This window comes from Schistocerca americana, chromosome 5 (assembly GCF_021461395.2).
Source record: "Schistocerca americana isolate TAMUIC-IGC-003095 chromosome 5, iqSchAmer2.1, whole genome shotgun sequence".
Lineage (NCBI taxonomy): Eukaryota > Metazoa > Arthropoda > Insecta > Orthoptera > Acrididae > Schistocerca > Schistocerca americana.
In genome coordinates, this window is record NC_060123.1 from 157,619,311 (window position 1) to 157,639,494 (window position 20,184).

Sequence of the window (20,184 nt, forward strand, 5' to 3'; positions counted from 1 at the left end):
GGACCATACTGGCGCGTTAACAGTCGTCGCACACCAGCACCAGAATGGGCCGGTGGCCGCATCATGCATGTACCACATTCGCCAACCGTGGACCACGGGAAAATTTGAGTCCGGTTAGGTGAGTGTTTAACTGATTATTTAATGCAGTTGAATTAGGGTGAGATAACTGATGCTACTCAAAAATGCGTATAAAACGGAATTACTTCCAGTTTCAGAACAAGTGTTATAGTCAGTCTTTGGATTCAATTTCGATCAAAATTTTGCACAGGAAGAGTCACTGAATTGTAAAATGAAGTACTGGTTCAGATATGTCAATGATGTGCTATGTTTGTGAACCGGTACCACAAGACAGTTACGTACATTACTACAGCAGTTAAACTCGCAACATAAGAACATTCAGTTTACAACGGAGCCGGGAGGCTCTTCTGTAGATTTCTTGGACTTAGTACAGATATTAGTACAAGAAAACAAGTATTTAGTATTTACAGGAAAAACGTAGCTGCTGATACAGTAATCCCTGCAAGCTCCCAGCATCCAGACAGTTACACAGTCATGGTGCATCGTCTCATATCTTTTCCATTATCCAATCAGCCTTTCAAACAGAATTACAAACCATGAAGCAAATCCCATCCAGCAATGGCCATAGATCTGCCCTGGTTGATTATATTCTGCGAAAAATATGTGTTCTGGCCAACGGCCATCACTCGTCAGTTTCAAAGCCTGGTGCAAAATTCCATATACTCGCAACGTTTCAGACAGTTTTGCAAGAAAGTTTAAGTATCGCAACTACAGACTTGCATTTTATAATACCACTAACATTTCAACACTTTTACTCTATAGTAAAGACATAATACAACCCTCGGCACAGAGTGGTGTATATAAAATCACTTGCAAGCAATGTGGAAAAGTGCATATTGGTCAGTGAGGCAGAGCTGTGGCAATTAGGCTACGTGAACATGAGAGAAACTGGCGATTAAGGAAGGGAGATTCGACCTTTAGATCATCTTTTAGCATCGATATGATACAGAATGTGAAGTTTTACGCTCCGTCAAAAAAAAAGCAGAAAGATGACCGTACTGGAAATAATGAAAATCAACGAACACATGATGCAGAATGCCAGCCTAGTATTAAATGATCAGACTCGGTTTCCATTTTCCTCCCTGTTAATTTAAGTTTCCGTTACAAATACTGGATTCAAACTGTAAATTCATTTTATTTCTCATCATTTGTCATATGTATCTCCACATAAAAGTTTTGTTTACTCTTTTTTAGTTAATGAAATTATTGTAATATTTTTCTGTGTAAACACTTCGTCATTTTTGTATCTTCTGTACAAATATTATTATCTGTGTAAGTTTTGACCTCAGAAGTTAAGTCGCATAGTGCTCAGAGCCATCTGTGTAAGTTTCACATCATGTTTATCTCTGTTTGCGACATTCAGTTGTCGCCTGAGAAGCCGAAAGCTGGTTCGTGACCAAATAAATATAATTTTGCAGAACATGAGGAAGAGTTTTCCTTTTTCACATTATTTAATTGGAGAGTTTACATTTCAAGTTCATTTGTTCTAATTAGGACAATATTTCGTACTGAAGTTATTTGCGGCTCGCAGGGACACGTTCCCAATTACCTCGAAACCGCCTCGTTCTACGGCGCCGCTTTGACTGCAACGTTTCCGCATCCACCATCGTATACTCTCACCCCTGTCAGTTTTCGCTATTAATTGTGATAAATGCTGTGTATTTGGACGTAGAGGAAACAACTGTAGTTTCCGCACAATTGTGACGAATTTGGCGCTATTAAATACCCGCTGCGCTGGTCTCTAATCACGAAACGTTCCCTGCTAATTCGTAGACTGGTGGAGTGTTGCAGTGCGCGTGCCAGGTGACTTGGAGCGGACCGCTGCGTTGCGTCATTAGGTCGTGGAGGCGCGGGCGGCGCCGCCGTGACTGACGTAATTTACGGGCGGGCAGCGACAGCCGATGGCGGGATCCATCACGGCCGCCATTGTAGTCGGCGCGCTGATTGCGATGTATGGCCCGGCGAGCGCTGTCGGCGCCGTTCATGATTCACGGCTGCTGCGCGTTTGATTGCTCCGCTTTCTTCCGATTCCGACTCCGCTATCGCCTCTGATAAGAGCTGCAATTCATCTCGCCACGCTACGTGAGCAGTTGACTTCTTTTTGTCTGGCCCGATTACGAGCGTTCGTTCAGCGGGCTTCTCTATTAGCTTCCACGCATTTCAAAATGTTCCAGCAAATATGCGATTATTACGTTCCGCTGCCAAGCGTGGCTGTAAATTTGGTAACAGGGATTCAAACCACTTTTTATGTGAATAAGATGGTCTTCATCTACATCTACACGTATAGTGTGTCCCTGGTATAGTGGTCAGTATTCAGAAATAAGACAGGAACGATCATTCGAAGAAAAAAAGTCAAGTAAACATGGGCTCTGAAATACATACCTTAACAGCTATGAGCATTTGATGTGTGCACAGTAGCGAAAACGAACAAGTGCTCGTAGATCTGAAAGTATGTATTTTAGAACTCTTGTGTACTAGAGTTTCTTGCTTTGAATGATCGTTGCTGTCATATCCCTGAATAGTGGCCATTCCTCGTGGGACACCCAGTATACTCCGCAAGTCACTCTTCAGTGCATCCTTCCTATCCCATTCGCTGTTTTAGCGAAAGCCTCTGTACTCACCGTAATCTCTATTATTCTCACGATTATTACGCGAAATAATCGATACTGGCCGCTCAGTGTTTTTCCAATGCAGGTGGTCGAAATTTATCCAGTAGAATTTGCGACAAGTAATCTTTCTGCGAAGGCTGCCCATTTAACTGACCAGGGCACTTTTTTCGTGTGGGCTATATCGATCTGTTACGTCTATGAATTCGTTCGATGTCGGCACACTGCCGTGCCTACTTTATAAGGATTCCAAACACTGGATTAGTACTCAACAACTGGTCGCACTAGCTTCTTGTGTGCGATTTCGTTTACAGGTGCATTACATTTTGCCGTAACTTTGAGTCGTCATTTTGACAATGCATTTAGTATTCTTCGACTGACAAGAACTGATCTCGTAAGATTCTAATGTAGAGCCCACTCGGTCATTTTCATTTTTGTGTCTCAGTGTTCCTCTGCGCTACTGGGGTGTACTTGGCTGTAATTATTGACACCTCGAATTTATTTGCACGTAATTGCAGCGAGCACCATTTACAGTATACGACTTCTTTGTAAGTTTTAGTCATTCTGAGTTTATATCTGCATCTTGTACACACTCCTAAAAGCTACGGCATGACCATACCGGGAGGTTCTTCGTCTGTAGTTTCCTGTGTTGTTCGCGTGTGGAGCGAGGCGAACATGGCTGCTGCACTCCCCTGTGAACGCCATAATTAACTCGCCTTATTTTCAAGATCCGTGCGCGGGATATAAGGAGAAAGCAATATATCTCTTACAGTGTTACTCAAATACTCGTTTTCTAAATTTCCCAATGTTGTTTCTTCCAAATGTTCCTAGACAAGATCCCAGAGCATCTTTGTTCCATTTTTGTATGGGCTGTTCCGATCTGCCTCTGGATTTGTCGAAGTCTACTGCCATATCTACTTGATAAGACATCCGAACATTAGAAAACTGTCATAGGATTAGTCACTGTTATCTCTTATGTATTGGTTCCTTAGTAGATCCGCCGCACTTTAATCCAAAGAAACCAAAGCCTTCCATTCAGTTTTACAACTAGTGAATTCACGCATTCGTTCGATTTCATGTAGCCTCTAAGTACTATCCTTAGGTAGTTAGTTTGAAGTTTATTAATTGCCACATCATTTCAATAAACGAATCGGTCAAATGATCTATGGAACATGTAACTAACTAACTAACAGACTTTTGAAAGCGCAGTTCATACCTTGGTTCTCTAAGAATATAAATCATAATATTGGATTATAGCTTCGGTGGGATGTACTGTAGAATGAAAATGAAAAGTGAGAATTAACAGAAACGATAAGTAAATATAATGTGCGTAATAAGAGCTGGATATCAAATAAATATGTTGTTAGCAGTAAGGTCGAGTAGACAGGAAGCGAATTATAAAAAAAATCATTATATATATGTGGTTCCTTTGCTCGAATACTAATACGAAAATCGATGTTTACCAATCTGGTGGTACATATAAAACGTTTGTATCAGAGCATAAAAAGGGCTGCAACAAAAATCCGTTTTGCAGCATTGAATACATTTTCTTCTTCATAGCTGGACAGGCAATTATCGCTTGTTTTCTTTTATTAATACTTAAACTAGGTGTAGAATTCCAGTTCCTCTTCGCACAGTAGTAGTAGTGATTTTGTGTGTGCGTGTGTGTGTGTGTGTGTGTGTGTGTGTGTGTGTGTGTGTGTGTGTGTTTGGTATGAATGTGTCGCGCAAACTCCATACTAAGTGAATTACGGTCGACGAAAGGGAACGTCCCAGTTTCCGTCCGGACGCCACATTTGCTGGACACACCATAGATATGTAAATCCCTGGAGAATGCTGTGCATCAACTTGATTTATGGAGAATATGTGCGGAATTAAGCAGTCTGAGAAGCTCGCAAACTGGATTATATGGCCGTTAGCTGCAGGCGGGCATGCGCTATTTACATCTGCTTGCAGCTGATGGTGCTTCAATATTGAAACTACTCTCCACTACGCGGGCTTTCTTACTAATTGGCTGCGTCCTCTGACAGTTGAAGCAACTCTTCTGTTTGCGCTTGAATTTGCGTGAAGTGCAAACAGAGCTTGATTACTTATCGTTACTATTTAGTTAACCGCCTCGCGACGTAGATTCTCCTTTGTAAGCACCTCGTTTCTTATTGGGTTAATTAAAATTGCGAACACCGGGATGCAACGAGAGATGAAACTTGGCGCCGTATCCGCGCCTAACGTGCACTTCTGCGTAAGTTCGCCCTAACTTTTGCCAGTTTGTTTTACTACTTAGAGACGAAAGGACGAGAGACAGGTATTGGAATATTTAGTTATGTCGTCTACACTTTATCACACTGCTGCGTCAGCAGTTTTTCAGTGCTGTCTCCTATAGATACTAACAATAAAGACATTTAATGTCAACCATTAGGTTGTTTCGTGTTACCTCCGTTGGGTTGTTGGTGTCCCTATCACACTTCATCTTGATGTGTTTTGTGCCTTAAGAAGCCTTTGTACTAACCCACACGGTTGAACGTACGTTAAGGAAGTGTTGTTTCCGAAGTATTCTCAGCAGGTCACAGACCACAGGTTGTTTTACTGCTTTCGCGGCCCGAATGCGAGACTAAGAATGATATATCTATAGCCAGTGCGCCACAGCTGTAACGTATTTTTTGAAAGTCATGCTGGAAAGCACACCAACAGCCGGTAAGTGAACCCTCTATTGTGTTCTAGTTTCGATGTACAAAATCGTTGTAAGGCCATCAAAAATCGCGTTAGGAAAGTTGTGTCTAATCAGTCATGATTTCGTTGACAAAAGTGTTTCTAGCATGTGGTTAGAATATGGAAGTGTTAGAGTGGGTAATGGCTTTTCTAATTAAGCCGACATATACTACACATACGCTCAACTTCTGTTCATTCCTCACATTTTAATGATAGAAATTCAGAAGTAGAATTGACTTTCCACATTTTAAACAGAATTGTCATGAACAAAATCCTAATCGATTCTACAACCACTAGTAAACCTCCGATTCTTTAAAGACTCGAACACCCATATATAAAACAGTTTCAATCCTCTGATTACTTACAAATGAATTAGTGTGTACAATATTTGACATTAAGCATGCAAGCGAGAAAAAGCTTAGAAAAGATTTAAAATCATGTTGAAAGTTGTTTGGAAATTGCGAAGCGTGTCGTGAATGAATATCAGAGGTTTATTGCGCCGCCAATTAGGTAGACTGAAGACAAACACGAATTCTGTCTTATCTTATTGTGATAAACTTTTAACGTAAGATTATACCTCTTAATGCTTAGATTATGACAGCATTTTTAATTTTTATATTCGGTCAATAATTGCGCGAAATACTGAAAATCAAATCTTCGATGCCCCTCCAAGCCGTTAGACATGCTACACCCAGCTTGTATGCGGATCCGGTTTCCGGGATAGTTGCTTAGTAATAAAGATATGCTAAGGTGATACTTTGTGGCCTGATGATGAACTTGTAGATCGAAATTCACGAGCAGCTAATAGCGCAGCTTCCAAAAAGGCCATCATAAATCTCAGCAAGATCTCGCTTTCTGAAAGGGATGCACAGATATATAACTAGTAATTCAGTGAAAGATGTTTGAAGAAGTGATTCATCCCCCCCCCACCCCCCCCCCCCCTCTCTCTCTCTCTCTCTCTCTCTCTCTCTCTCACACACACACACACACACACACACACACACGCACACAAAACCATAATTGAATAAAAAGTAATGGACATCTCTAGTCGAATAAAACTCGTTCTCTTCCGTTTTATGATTTATAGCCATCTAAACATCAAACGATAAGCAATTGTTCAGCTATGAACGTTAGTGAAAAACATGTTGCGCTTTTTCTAACACACAAATAAATTTTGGACAATCACGAGCCCTTAGTGAATAATAAAACTTTTCCGTAGATGATAATTTTGGTTGATGGCCGTTTCTCGCGTGGTTTAGTTCCATTACGACTACGTCGCCTCCTTATTATGTTCCCATTCCCTCTTTATTCGATAATGCAAAGCGCACAGGTATATCTGGCCGTCACGGCAAGGCGATGTCGGTGCCTCAGCTGCAAGTACTTTTCCAGCTAATATTGCTGCTATTCGTATTTTATTTTTTATTTTTTCTGTTGGAAAGTGGGTCTTATTACTGAACTTCACGAAAATTTACAGTTGCTGGGAGTAAGTTCTGACTCGTTCTTGCCGTAATATAAAACATAACACTAACCTGAAAAAGATAACAAAAATTAGTTTGCTTTATCTGAGAGACAATGGAAATTTCTGACTATGGTCTTCTAGCTCGATTGCAAGATTTTTTATAGTCAAACAAACTGGAAACATTTTCAAGTGTAATTTGTATATTTTATAGCTTATTTTTCTGTCAAGCGAGCTGAACTCCTGCAGTGATATCTTCCTGTTACAAAGATTTTATATGTTACCTTTCTGAAAAATGCAAATCATAGATCACAGAAGGAAAATGGGAAAACTCCGAGAATAACGCAAGGGAAAAGATAGGAAATGCGTTTTTCAGCTTTAATATCGGATAGTATCGAGCAGTCACCACAGTATTACATTTCACTCAGGGTGCACATGTTTATAAGCAGAGCTAAAATAGTTGATTGGTTTTGAAACGTCCCCTTAGAAAAATTATACATGACTGTGCTTAAACTGACACACAATATTTTTTTTTGGCGCAACGCAATCTGACTTTCAATAGTCCCTACAAAAGAATGGCCCTGACTAACATTAACCTATACCTTTCACAAATCACTTACCTCACAAAAATCTTCGTTACTCGAACTACTGCAACACAGCGAGCGCCACTACTGCCAGCTAAATTAAAGGTTCAAACTACGGAAGGCACTAACTACTGATAGGCATAGTTAGCAAGTGAAAGATTTTAATAGAGAACAAACAATGTATTTACCTTAATAGTCATAATATATATAGCAGTTCATGACATCCTTTCTTACAAATGTACTGTTTCTGATGGACACACCTCCAAATTATCCATTCTCAAAAATCCTCCATCTCACTTCCCCACATTCACCACTGCTGGCGGCTCACCTCCAACTGCGCAACGCTACGCGCTGTTAACAGCCAACTGCCCAACACTACAATGGCGAATATTACAACAATGCTAACCAGCCACAGACTGCACACAGCACAGCCAGTGATTTTCATACAGAGCGCTACGTGGCGTTACCAATAAGAAAACCTAAACAGCCTACTTACAGTTTGGTACATTAAGGATTACGCAAAGATAAAGTTTGTTGTGGTCGATGTTATTTCTCGTGTTTTGTATTAAAGTTTTACGACATTGCAACAGACCCTTAAAATAGCACCATCAAGGTAATTTGATTTTATGCAGCGGCAGGTCTACAATATTTGTTAAGTATTTAATATTGTCAGATTGCATTATGTATAATGAATAACGTATTTCGTGTAGTACATTTGTTTCGCAGTTTCTCATTTTCCGTAATCATTTAAACTGTAAATATTCGTATGTTATTGAAAACGCCTATGGAAAATTGGGTCTCTGTTTCCAGTACAGCAGGCAGGATAACTAGGTAGAGATGTTTTACGAGATATACTCCACTTTTACCAGCTTTTTTCCTGTGTTTTTATACACTGGGAAAGTAAATAGAGCAATATGTTATTGGAGGAAAATTGTGTACGTACATTGCTTTTTTTTTTTTTTTTTGTTCTTCATCAGGTACCGATTTTGTGTATCGGCTTTTTATCTGTAATGCTAAAATAACATTTTCTTTGTGTTTTCTGTAATAGATGTGATATTTTATTTTATTAATTTGCTGAGTTTGTATGAAAAACTTGACAGTTACTGTGTGTGAAGAGCCAGTGGTTCGTAAAAATAATTTTGTTCACGTTTACTTTTGTTTGCAGTGTAGTCACACTTACAGATAATACCTATGGTTCAAATGGCTCTGAGCATTATGTGACCTAACATCTGAGGTCATCAGTCCCCTAGAACTTAGAACTACTTAAACCTATCTAACCTAAGGACATCGCACACCCATGCCCGAGGCAGGATTCGAACATGCGACGGTAGCGGTCGCGTGGTTCCAGACTGTAGCGCCTAGAACCGCTCACGGCCACACCATCCGGCGATAATACCTATGTATAAAATTAAAGTAGAGAATGGTGTTACACATTTGTTCTCTGACGTCAGTGAACGAAGATTGCAAAGTATTGCTGGTTTTCGTAAGTGAACATTGTTTCATTCTTTACTTTCATCGGCCGGCCGAAGTGGCCGTGCGGTTAAAGGCGCTACAGTCTGGAACCGCAAGACCGCTACGGTCGCAGGTTCGAATCCTGCCTCGGGCATGGATGTTTGTGATGTCCTTAGGTTAGTTTGGTTTAACTAGTTCTAAGTTCTAGGGGACTAATGACCTCAGCAGTTGCGTCCCATAGTGCTCAGAGCCATTTGAACCATTTTACTTTCATCGTGCCGTCCCAGCTCTCCGTTGGAGGTCTGTTAAGTTTGCCATGGGCGTGCTGAAACGCCAAGAATATTACGTTCCGGAAAGATGATGCAGATTTAACATTATTTCTGCTTTCACTCGTAAGTACGTCAGTAGCCAGAATATTTGAAGTCGCGTGAACTGGGATCAGTATTGCAGCGACTGAAACAGAGCTACTTGTACATTTGGATATAAGACCACAGAAAGAGACTTTTCTGGTGCCGCTGCAGCAGGTGCGGAGGCGCGAGGCTGTCTGTGCCCGGCGGCTCGGCTCGCTCGCGGCGCGGCCTCCGCCGTCACGTAGTGGCGCGCTCGCCTCGGCCCCGGCTCTTCTTCGTTAAGACCGCCGACCCGCGCCCGAGCCGCTAATCTCATTTACAATCAGCAGGCAGGCCGGCAACTTGGCAAATTTCTGCGCCGGCGAACACGCGCCTCGCGTTTTCGACGGTCTAGGGCCCAAAACACCCAACTCTATTTCCCCCCCCCCTTTTTTTTCACCCCTCCAAAGGTGGTAAGAGCTCTGGTCTTTCGTAAATTTGATGTACGTTGCCGTTCCCTGTTTTAATCCGAAACTGTGATCTCGTGTTTTAAAGTCGAAAGAGCGCAGCCCACGCGGACGCCTGGCTACACGATATCAGACGACTAGTGCAGCTCCTGCGAGTGTACCTACAGCCGCTGGGTTACTCGAAACCCGACATTCGTTGTGCAAACGTTCCCTCCCAGTGCTCCGCTTTTTTTACTATTTTTTGCGCGGTCTATATTCTCTCTGCACCACTAGAACGTACAAATCAGCAATCAAATAAGCGATCAAAGTTTATAGGTACGTCTTACAAAAACAATATGCATCTTATAACAATACGTCAACTAACAGTTAATTAGTTCAAAAATTATCACGTCGCGCACTCAAAGTATGATCTTTTTATTGCGCAACTAAAAGATCTTTAACGTGGCAGGTATTGCTACATCAATTGATTACAGTCGCTGAAGAAAATTAACAATAATATCACCTATCTTGTATTTGCAATCGAACGACGGTCTCGCTGTGGCTTTGGCTCGTAATTAAAAATGTTGTCTAGGTAGCATGACTATCGCTGTTGGTGCGAAAGGCACTCGGATGTTAATGCCGCCGACCTGAAGAACTTACGAAGACAATCTTTCAGGATTAATCTGATGATTTATGTTTTTCATTGCAATGTGCTTCATACTTTTTTAAAAATTGGTCACTTGGAAATAATTCTTGACACTCACTTTTTCACAATAATTCACATTTATTAAACTTTTTATACTTTCGCATGTTCAAAACATTAGTTCATCATACAATTTCTTAGCCGTTACTGCTCGTAATAAAACTCACAACATTTTTCATTCTCCACAACTCAGACTCATCTTTTCATTTCTAACACAAAGTTAAGACTGTTCAAATGCAACACAAAAACTTACTTCTCTGTACGCTTCCGTGTTAAAAGAAACAAGCCCGCCTCAAAGATAACAATAATTACAAAGTAGTACCTGTGAGGGCGGGGCGTGAGTCGTGATTGGGTAGTTCAGTTGGTAGAGCACTTGCCCGCGAAAGGCAAAGCTCCCCAGTTCGAATCTCGGTCTGGCATACAGTTTTAATCTGCCAGGAAGTTTCAGTAAGTACAAAGATATTCACATTAGATATTATATTGATTTCAACATCTCAAAATATCGACGTACATACATACAAAAATGAAACCAAATTTGAATAGAGTGAAAAATATGAGACAGTACGTAGAAAAATATTCATTAATCTACGGTATCGAAAAATAGGGTTGGCGGGTGGCAAATAAAGAACAATAACAATCTGCAGTGATGAGTCACCTGCTTAATAGCGTGTTGCTCCACATTTGCAACGCAGTGTAGCAGCGTTTCTGGGAAGCATGGATTTTACAAGTCCTCGGTAGCTTTCCGCACTTCAGCGGCACTAGGTATCTACTCACAGTTCACGCATTTGCCGTAAATTACGGATCGTTGGTTCGTGGGCGGGAAGCTGGCGTCCGATAACGTCCCAGATGTGTTCCATCAGGTCCAGATCAGTCGAATTTGGTCGCTAGTACGAGAAGTGAGTTCACCACCATCCTTTTCAAATCACTATACCACGAATCTAGGTTTTTGACATGGACCGTTATTCTGTTGGGAAGTGACATCGGTAAGGGGAGGGGAGGAGGGGGGGGGGGCGTAGAAAGTGATACCAATAACGTTCACATACTCCACAGCTGTCGTAGTGCCGTCGATTACTACCATAGGTCCCATGGAGGCCCGGGTGTACGTCCCCTGTAGCGTAATAGTGCCCCCACAGGCCTGCGTCCGTAGCGCGGTGCCGTTCGCCAGGATGACTGCTTATCCGTACAAGATGCCGATCCATTGTAGGAAGAGATGCGATCCATCCGGCCAGGCGACCATATTCCCACTGATTCACATGGCCTCGCGCCCACTGCAATCCTAGTTGGCGATGTCGTTGGATCAACATCTGAACATGTAGGGGGTCCTCAAAAATCTACTCCGCGCGACTGCTACGGTCGCAGGTTCGAATCCTGCCTCGGGCATGGATGTGTGTGATGTCCTTAGGTTAGTTAGGTTTAATTAGTTCTAAGTTCTAGGCGACTGATGACCTCAGAAGTTAAGTCGCATAGTGCTCAGAGCCATTTGAACCATCAAAAATCTGCGGTGAAGAATGTGTGCCTTAAAACACTTGCGCATGCGCCATCCGTCGTCAGATGTGCCGCGTGTCCTGCTGTACAGAGCAGGCAAGCCTCCCAATTCCTCGTTCTGTGATGTGGCGCGGCTGACCACCGCCTACTAGGGGTTCCATCGTCCTTTTAACCACTTTCCACGCAGATGCTCAAGGCAACAGTGCGCGGACAGCCTACCAGCTTCTCCAGTCGCAGGGGCTGCGAGCAGTCGCCGTTTGCCGTCAGTGGATTTCCCAATTTACGGCCAGTATCGTCGGTAGAATGACCGGCCATTCGCCTCTGCTCCTCTTGTATTCCTCACTTAGAGCGTCACGCGCCCGCAACGTTCAGCAGCATTCACTCCCGCGGTGGGCGGTGGTCACAATGTTTTGGCTCCTCTGTGTACAACGCTCTGCAGCTTAAATGCAAAGTAAAAATATTTTTGTGCGCCAGACTTCGCACGTTTATTGACACTAACCGACAATTGTACGAAACACAGTCGTAATTTGCCGAAGATTTCGGAATTGCAGAATCTGCAGAATGTTTGACTGGTAAAATACGAAGCGCTAGTTGTCGACATTGAAATACTTGCTAAGCGCAAACAGATAACCATCACTTATAATCCGAATTCATAGTCAAAATCGAATAAATATGTAAACAGCCTGTAAAACAAAACCTTCAGACTTCAATTAGTTTTTTTCTTAATATTATATTTGAGTTGGTTATCTAAATGTATCATACTTTACCTTCGTATAGTGTTTCTCATACCTTTTATTATTTAATAAATAAAATTTCAGTTTGTAAATAAATTGTTATTTGCGGAGGAGGTACTGTCAATAACGTTTTTACAAATTTTGATATTTTGAAGTGTAATAAGACAGAGGAAACTCTCCATGAATCTATAGTACGGGTAGTAGGGGTCAAAATTGTCGCTTTGAACCGTCATTCATTGTTAATGCGCAAGAGAGAGTGTCCACTGGTGAGACGCTGAGCTGTGCCGTGCGCCTATGGTGAAGAGGCGGCGTGGTCGCTGTCGCCCGTGGCCGTCCTGGAACATGGCGCGAGCAGAACCTGCGATGGGCACATCACATGCTCACCTGTCCGACGAGTGGTTCCACCAAATTGAGGCGGGAGATGCAGATAAGCGGACGTACTTCATCGTTGCAGTGTTTGTGGTAATGCATTGCCTCGGTACAGTTTCCGGGACCCTGATTAGATTTTTTGATTATAAGCTTGGTCACATATTCGTTTATAGAGAGTAAAAGTAATATACGAGGTCTTCCTTTCGTATTCGCTATCTCCGCACCACACGTATTTCAGCTGCACTTTCGCATTTCCTGGGACCAGGGAGTTAACTTTTGCCCAGTGGTCCTACATTCGTTTCCTGTGCAGCTCCTTCCCCGCTTCAGTCCATGTTTCGCCAGTTTTTACTTACTGATTTTCTTGAAACCGAGTTGTTCTTGGAGTTTGTTCTTGAGCGGAATGCGTTTACGGATGACCTCCAGTGTTACCCTCACTTCTTGCAAAACCGATTGCCAACCTTGTAGGACTAATACGGACAGTGTGCCCATAGAGAAACAGTCTTCCGCCTTTGAACGGGGCCTGTCGTCTTAGCTACGTGTGTAAAGAGTTCATGGTTATATCGTCTGCTGAATTCACCACTTTGACTGCGCCTAGGATTCTGCGTTTCTCTTATTTCTAATTTCTCGATCAGACATTTTCGATTCCTAACAAGGCATTGTTTGCCTTATAGAACGTCGACTCGTATATCATAACTTCGCATTAATAGCCAATGATTTCTTTTTATAGACCTTTTGGGTAGTTGATACTCTGTTTTCATTTTTCTGATGCGTATTGTAGAGTCTTCTTTCTCAGGCGTTTTTCGTTCTATCCACTCACCTAGATATCTGAACGTCTCCGTCCGTTTGATTTCCGCTTCTCGTGCCTGTACTATTTCGAGTGTTGATGTGATTATCACAATTAAGTCAGAGTATGTCTGCAGTTAATTTATTTCTTCTGTAACTGCGGCTTCCGAATCAGAAAAAAACTCAGTTTACGAAAGAAAAATTTGTGTCCGAGTACAGAGATTCACCCATTAAAAACTGCTAGAAAGGGCATACCGGATACACTAGTAAAAGCTTGCTGAAGATACTTTGCGCTGCATTGCACTGAGAAAATATTAAGGGAGAGACTCTAACTTCAACATTGCACTGTAATTGCTGATTGCTGAAGTTCTTAATATTACGTTGATGTTTCTAATTTCTGTATGTTTATGATTAACAATGAGGTCTAACTGTGGTGTTACAAAAGCGTTAGCGCATGAGTCCTGTTTCGTTACCGTGTCAGTTCTATTTCGTGAAAATGGTACTAAACTAGAAGTGATTTCACAGCGTCACTCGGACATGTGGTGTTCCCACCAGCAGTGACATTGAAATTGTGTTGTGCATTGTTGCCAATGAAAATTTTAATCACGCTATCGCAGGTAGTTTGTCATTATTTTGTTGGGTGTAAATTTACATAAATATTGATTTCGTTACGCCATACTACCTGCAGCTTCTTAATTTAATTCTACCCACCATCAGTCCGATTGCCTATTATTGGCAATTGTAGACCTTTTGAGCGTTAGGATTGACGTCTTAATGTGTATCTGGTTTGGAGAAGTAAAACGTGGCACACATGTTATATATTCCAGTTCCGAAAATGGCACGTGCTGACGTGTGTGAATACTGCCGAGCTATCAGTTCAATAAGCCATATTTGTGATATATTGTCACGAATTATGGTAAAGCTGGTACAAATCGACCTCAGAGAATATCTTTTTGTGTTCCGGAGAAATTTAGGAACATGGGAGGCAATCGTGATCATTCAACGTCTCAGAAGATAGGTTGAAGAAACGCAAAGCTATGTTTAGGCATTTGTAGGTTTAGAGCAGGCTTTTGACAGTGGTCACTGGAACACGGTAGCATACAGGGACCGGAAGGTTATTGACAACTTGTACAGAAATCAGAGTGCTTTTATAAGAGTCGTAGGACATGAGGACAAAACAGTGGTTGCGAAGGGAGTGAGATGGGTTTGTAGCGTGTCCCCAATGTTATTCAGTCACTACAGTGAGCAAACTGTGAAGGAAACCAAGGAGAAAATTGTAAAGGGAATCTGAGTTCTGAGAGAAGAAATAAAAGTTTTGAGGTTTGCAGATGAAAGTGTAGTTTTGTCAGATAGGAAATGACTTGGAAGAGCATTTGAATGTAACGGATAGTATCTTGAAAACAGGGTATAAGGTGAACATGTACAAAAGCGAAACAAAAATAATCGAATGTAATCGTATAAATCAAGCGATTCTTGCGAATTAGATTATGAAATGGGAGAGTAAATTTAGTGGATGAGTCTTGGTATTTGCCAACAGTTTAACTGGATATGGCCGAATAAAGAGGATATAAAGTTCTGATTGCCAATAGCACGAAAAGCTGTCACTCTGACGCTTCACTGAAAACATTCCAGACCTTACTTTTCTTCATTTACTTCATGATAATATGCATCCATATCGACATATAACAACTGGTACGCTGCGAAGTAAGATTTCTCTCTGCACACGCCAGATAACGATCATAATTGCATTTCATGAGCTGGCTAAACAAAAATGGTTCAAATGGCTCTGAGCACTATGCGACTTAACTTCTGAGGTCATCAGTCGCCTAGAACTTAGAACTACTTAAACCTAACTAACCTAAGGACATCACACACATCCATGCCCGAGGCAGGATTCGAACCTGCGACCGGAGCGTCGCTCGGCTCTAGACTGTAGCGCCTAGAACCGCACGGCCATTCCAGCTGGCTGAGCTGGCTAAATGTTTGTAGAAGCAAGTAGGCAAATCGGAGTAACGGTTTCGACATGACGACACGGCCCAAATCGGACTCGTATCGAAAAACGTGATAGTAACGAAACGTATTGGAGATGACCGAATTAGTACTTGGGTTCCTGTGAAATAGCAGTTACTAAATAACTTCTTCGGACGAAGCAGTGTGTGCGTAGTGGTTTAAGCTGTAGGCGGGCTTTACATCTTTATTAGAAAAATATTTAAACTTCGCCTTGTAGCTACGTATTCGTGAACGTCATCCTCCGACCGATATTGGAACCATATCGGCAGCATATTGACGAGGCATTCGTCTTCCTGCACGACAATTCGCGCCCCCATCATGCACATCTTGTGAATGACTTCCTTCAGGATAACGACATCGCTCGACTAGAGTGGCCAGCATGTTCTTCAGGCATGAACCCTAACGAACATGCATGGGATAGATTCAAATGGGCTGTTAATGGACGACGTGACCAACCAACCAGTCTGAGTGATCTACGCCGAATCGCCGTTGAGGAGTGGGACAATCTGGACCAACAGTGCCTTGATGTACTTATAGATAGTATGCCACGACGAATACAGGCATACATCATTGCAAAGGACGTGCTATTGGGTATTAGAGGTACCGGTGTGTACAGCAGTCTGGACCACCACCACTGAAGGTCTCGCTGCATGGTGGTACAACATACAATGTGTGATTTTCTTAAGCAATAAAAAGGGCGGAAATGATGTTTGTGTTGATCTCTATTACAATTTTCTGAACAGGTACCGGGACTCTAGGAACCGGGGTGATGCAGTACTTTTTTGATGTGTATATTTGTCAGACAGAGTGTGTCCTAGCATTGTAGCACAAAACAAGGCAACGGTAGTCAAAAAGAGTGCGTTACTTGTTTTAACTGAGTCTTTTCAGTTTGTTTAATTTCTCACAGTTGGTTTGAGAACTGATTATCCTTCCAGGTTACATAAAATAATGTCTAACCCCCCCTCCTCCCCTTCCCCCGAAAAAAACGCTGTAACTATTATCTGTGGATGAGAGCGGAGCTTGTGTTGGTACTTCGGGCGAGGCGTGATGACCACACGCCAGTGAATTCTGTTTCGTTCTCGCGGTGGCATAGGGAACTCATGTCTCGTCAACAGTCGCGCTTTTGTTCAGTAGACAGTCTTCTTCCGCATCGTAACCAAAAAGGGTCTGAAGAAGAAGTAGACAACGTCGAGCTTTATATTTTTGAGAAACACCAACCTTGTGGTGCCCTGATTGTAGAGCGAGACCACGGCGTGAGTACAGTAAGCACGTTCATACCGATCCCGTCTCTTAACCAGATCCTACCTCGGTCATCGTCAGTTTTTGTACAAGTTGTAGATAAACTTTCGTTGCCTTTTATTTTAGCCCCACTACCTTCATAACTTCGAAGAATGTATCCAGTCAACACTGTCAAAATCTTTCTCCAATCTATGAGTTCTATAAATGTAGAGTTTTCTTTGTTCAGAGTACTTTCTAAGCTAAGTTCAAATGGGTCAAATGGCTCTGAGCACTATGGAACTTAACATCTGACGTCATCAGTCATCTAGAACGTACAACTACTTAAACCTAATTAACCTAAGGACATCACACACATCCATGCCCGAGGCAGGATTCGGACCTCCGACCGTAGCGGTCGCGCTGTTCAAACTGAAGCGCCTAGAACCGCTGGGTCACAGGGGCCGGCTCCAAGGTAAGTCGTAGGGTCAGTATTGCCCCGCGTATTAATTATTGGTGGTATTTTGTAAACGACACTTATTGAGCTGCTGATTTTGTAACATTCCTACATGTGAGATGCTGCCTTCTGTGAAAGTAAAACAGTTGCATTGTCCTTCAAGTGCGAGGTTATTTCGCCAGTCTCATTTTGCAAAAGGTCTCTTCAGGCCGGCTGGGGTGGCCGAGCGGTTCTAGGCGCTACAGTCTGGAACTGCGCGACCGCTACGGTCACAGGTTCGAATCCTGCCTCGGGCATGGATGTGTGTGATGTCCTTAGGTTAGTTAGGTTTAAGTAGTTCTAAGTTCTAGGTGACTGATGAGCTCAGGAGTTAAGTCCCATAGTGCTCAGATCCATTTGAACCATTTTTTTGGTCTCTTCAGTTTTCCTGTAGGCGGCATGTCTCCATTCCATAGTCACGCGTAATTCTGCAGCTTTCCATTTATCCTCTAGGCACTCCTATGCCATTTTTCACTTTCTATCAGTCTTATTTCTTAGACGCCTATATTCTCTTTTGCTAGTCCTCACAAATTTCGTGATGAATTTTCAATAACTTTGACAATTTGTTACACTAAAATCCGTATTAAAGAACAAATTTAAATTTGGCATCATTTCCTACTGATAAGACTCACTCAGTTTGATACTGTAAGCGAACGAGAAACTGCGTGGTTTTTTCGCTATCGCACCTCTTAGTACTACAGCATCAGACAGTATAGCAGTTGTTCCATCCACCTCCACGGGACAGATGAGAAAAAGTAAGTAAAAGCTTTATTGTTTCAACAGCAGTCGCCACAACTGTTAATACATTTATTCCACTGTGAGACAAGATGGTCAGTTTTATTTATTTGTGATTCATTTATTGCAAATTTAAAGACATGTTACTTGATATAGGAAATCAGATCGTACATATTACAGTTTTCGTTCTTCATCTTTTTTGTTTGTTTTTAATCTGCAACATTTAACACACAATAAATTCTAGTTTAAAATAACAAATAATTCAAATATAAATAAAATTTGGTTGTTTTTAGAAGAATGTAAAGATATGACACCATAGAGGAGAGATTTGTCCCATCACCGGATGTGGCTGGCTGTGAATACCTGTGAATGGTTTCTTCGAGCCGTTGACCGTCAGCCACAACAAAACTGTTTATAGTTAATAGTAGAGAAATGGTATTGCTAGTCCTATGCATTAAGATTAGGTTGATTCATGTACAACATTGCGCGCTTTCTTGGCTAGTCTCCTAACACTTTACGGCACATTTACTGTAGTATTCGCTATCCTTAACTGTTATTTGACTGATATGTGCAATTTGCCATTGCTTTTTGGCATGTTATATCTGCTTAATAACTCTAGGCGCCTTATTTACTGCCCAGTGTCATCTTCTTATTCCTCATCTTCCTCATCATCATCTTGAGTGTCACTGTTGTCGCCGTCATAAAAATTCTTTGCTTAGTGTAAATAATTTGAAGGATATGTTGGTAATGGTAAAGCTTAGTATCAACATTAGTACTGCGTTGTAGCACATGGAATTTAGAACAATAAAACCTTCCTGAAAAAAATATGGCTGTGTACGTATCGATTTAGTCTTGTAATCACGAGGTTACCAGCTCAATTCTCGATGGACACTTTTTTTTTTAACTTTTACTTGAATTGTCTGTGTGTTTACTGATTTTAATTATCCGATATTGGATCACAATTTTTGATAAAACGACACCGGCCGCTGTGGCCGAGCGGTTCGAGGCGCTTCAGTCCGGAACCGCGGGGCTGCTACAGTCGCAGGTTCGAATCCTGCCTCTGGCATGGATGTGTGTGATCTACATCTATACTCCGCGAGCCACCTTACGGTGTGTGGCGGAGGGTACTTATTGTACCACTATCTGATCCCCCCTTCCCTGTTCCATTCACGAATTGTGCGTGGAAAGAACGACTGCTTGTAAGTCTCCGTATTTGCTCTAATTTCTCGGATCTTTTCGTTGTGATCATTACGCGAGATATATGTGGGCGGTAGTAATATGTTGCCCATCTCTTCCCGGAATGTGCTCTCTCGTAATTTCGATAATAAACCTCTCCGTATTGCGTAACGCCTTTCTTGAAGTGTCTGCCACTGGAGCTTGTTCAGCATCTCCGTAACGCTCTCGCGCTGACTAAATGTCCCCATGACGAATCGCGCTGCTTTTCGCTGGATCATGTCTATCTCTTCTATTAATCCAACCTGGTAAGGGTCCCATACTGATGAGCAATACTCAAGAATCGGACGAACAAGCGTTTTGTAAGCTACTTCTTTCGTCGATGAGTCACATTTTCTTAGAATTCTTCCTATGAATCTCAACCTGGCGCCTGCTTTTCCCACTATTTGTTTTATGTGGTCATTCCACTTCAGATCGCTCCGGATAGTAACTCCTAAGTATTTTACGGTCGTTACCGCTTCCAATGATTTACCACCTATGGCATAATCGTACTGGAATGGATTTCTGCCCCTATGTATGCGCATTATATTACATTTATCTACGTTTAGGGAAAGCTGCCAGCTTTCGCACCATGCATTAATCCTCTGCAGGTCCTCCTGGAGTACGTACGAGTCTTCTGATGTTGCTACTTTCTTGTAGACAACCGTGTCATCTGCAAATAGCCTCACGGAGCTACCGATGTTGTCAACTAAGTCATTTATGTATATTGTAAACAATAAAGGTCCTATCACGCTTCCCTGCGGTACTCCCGAAATTACCTCTAC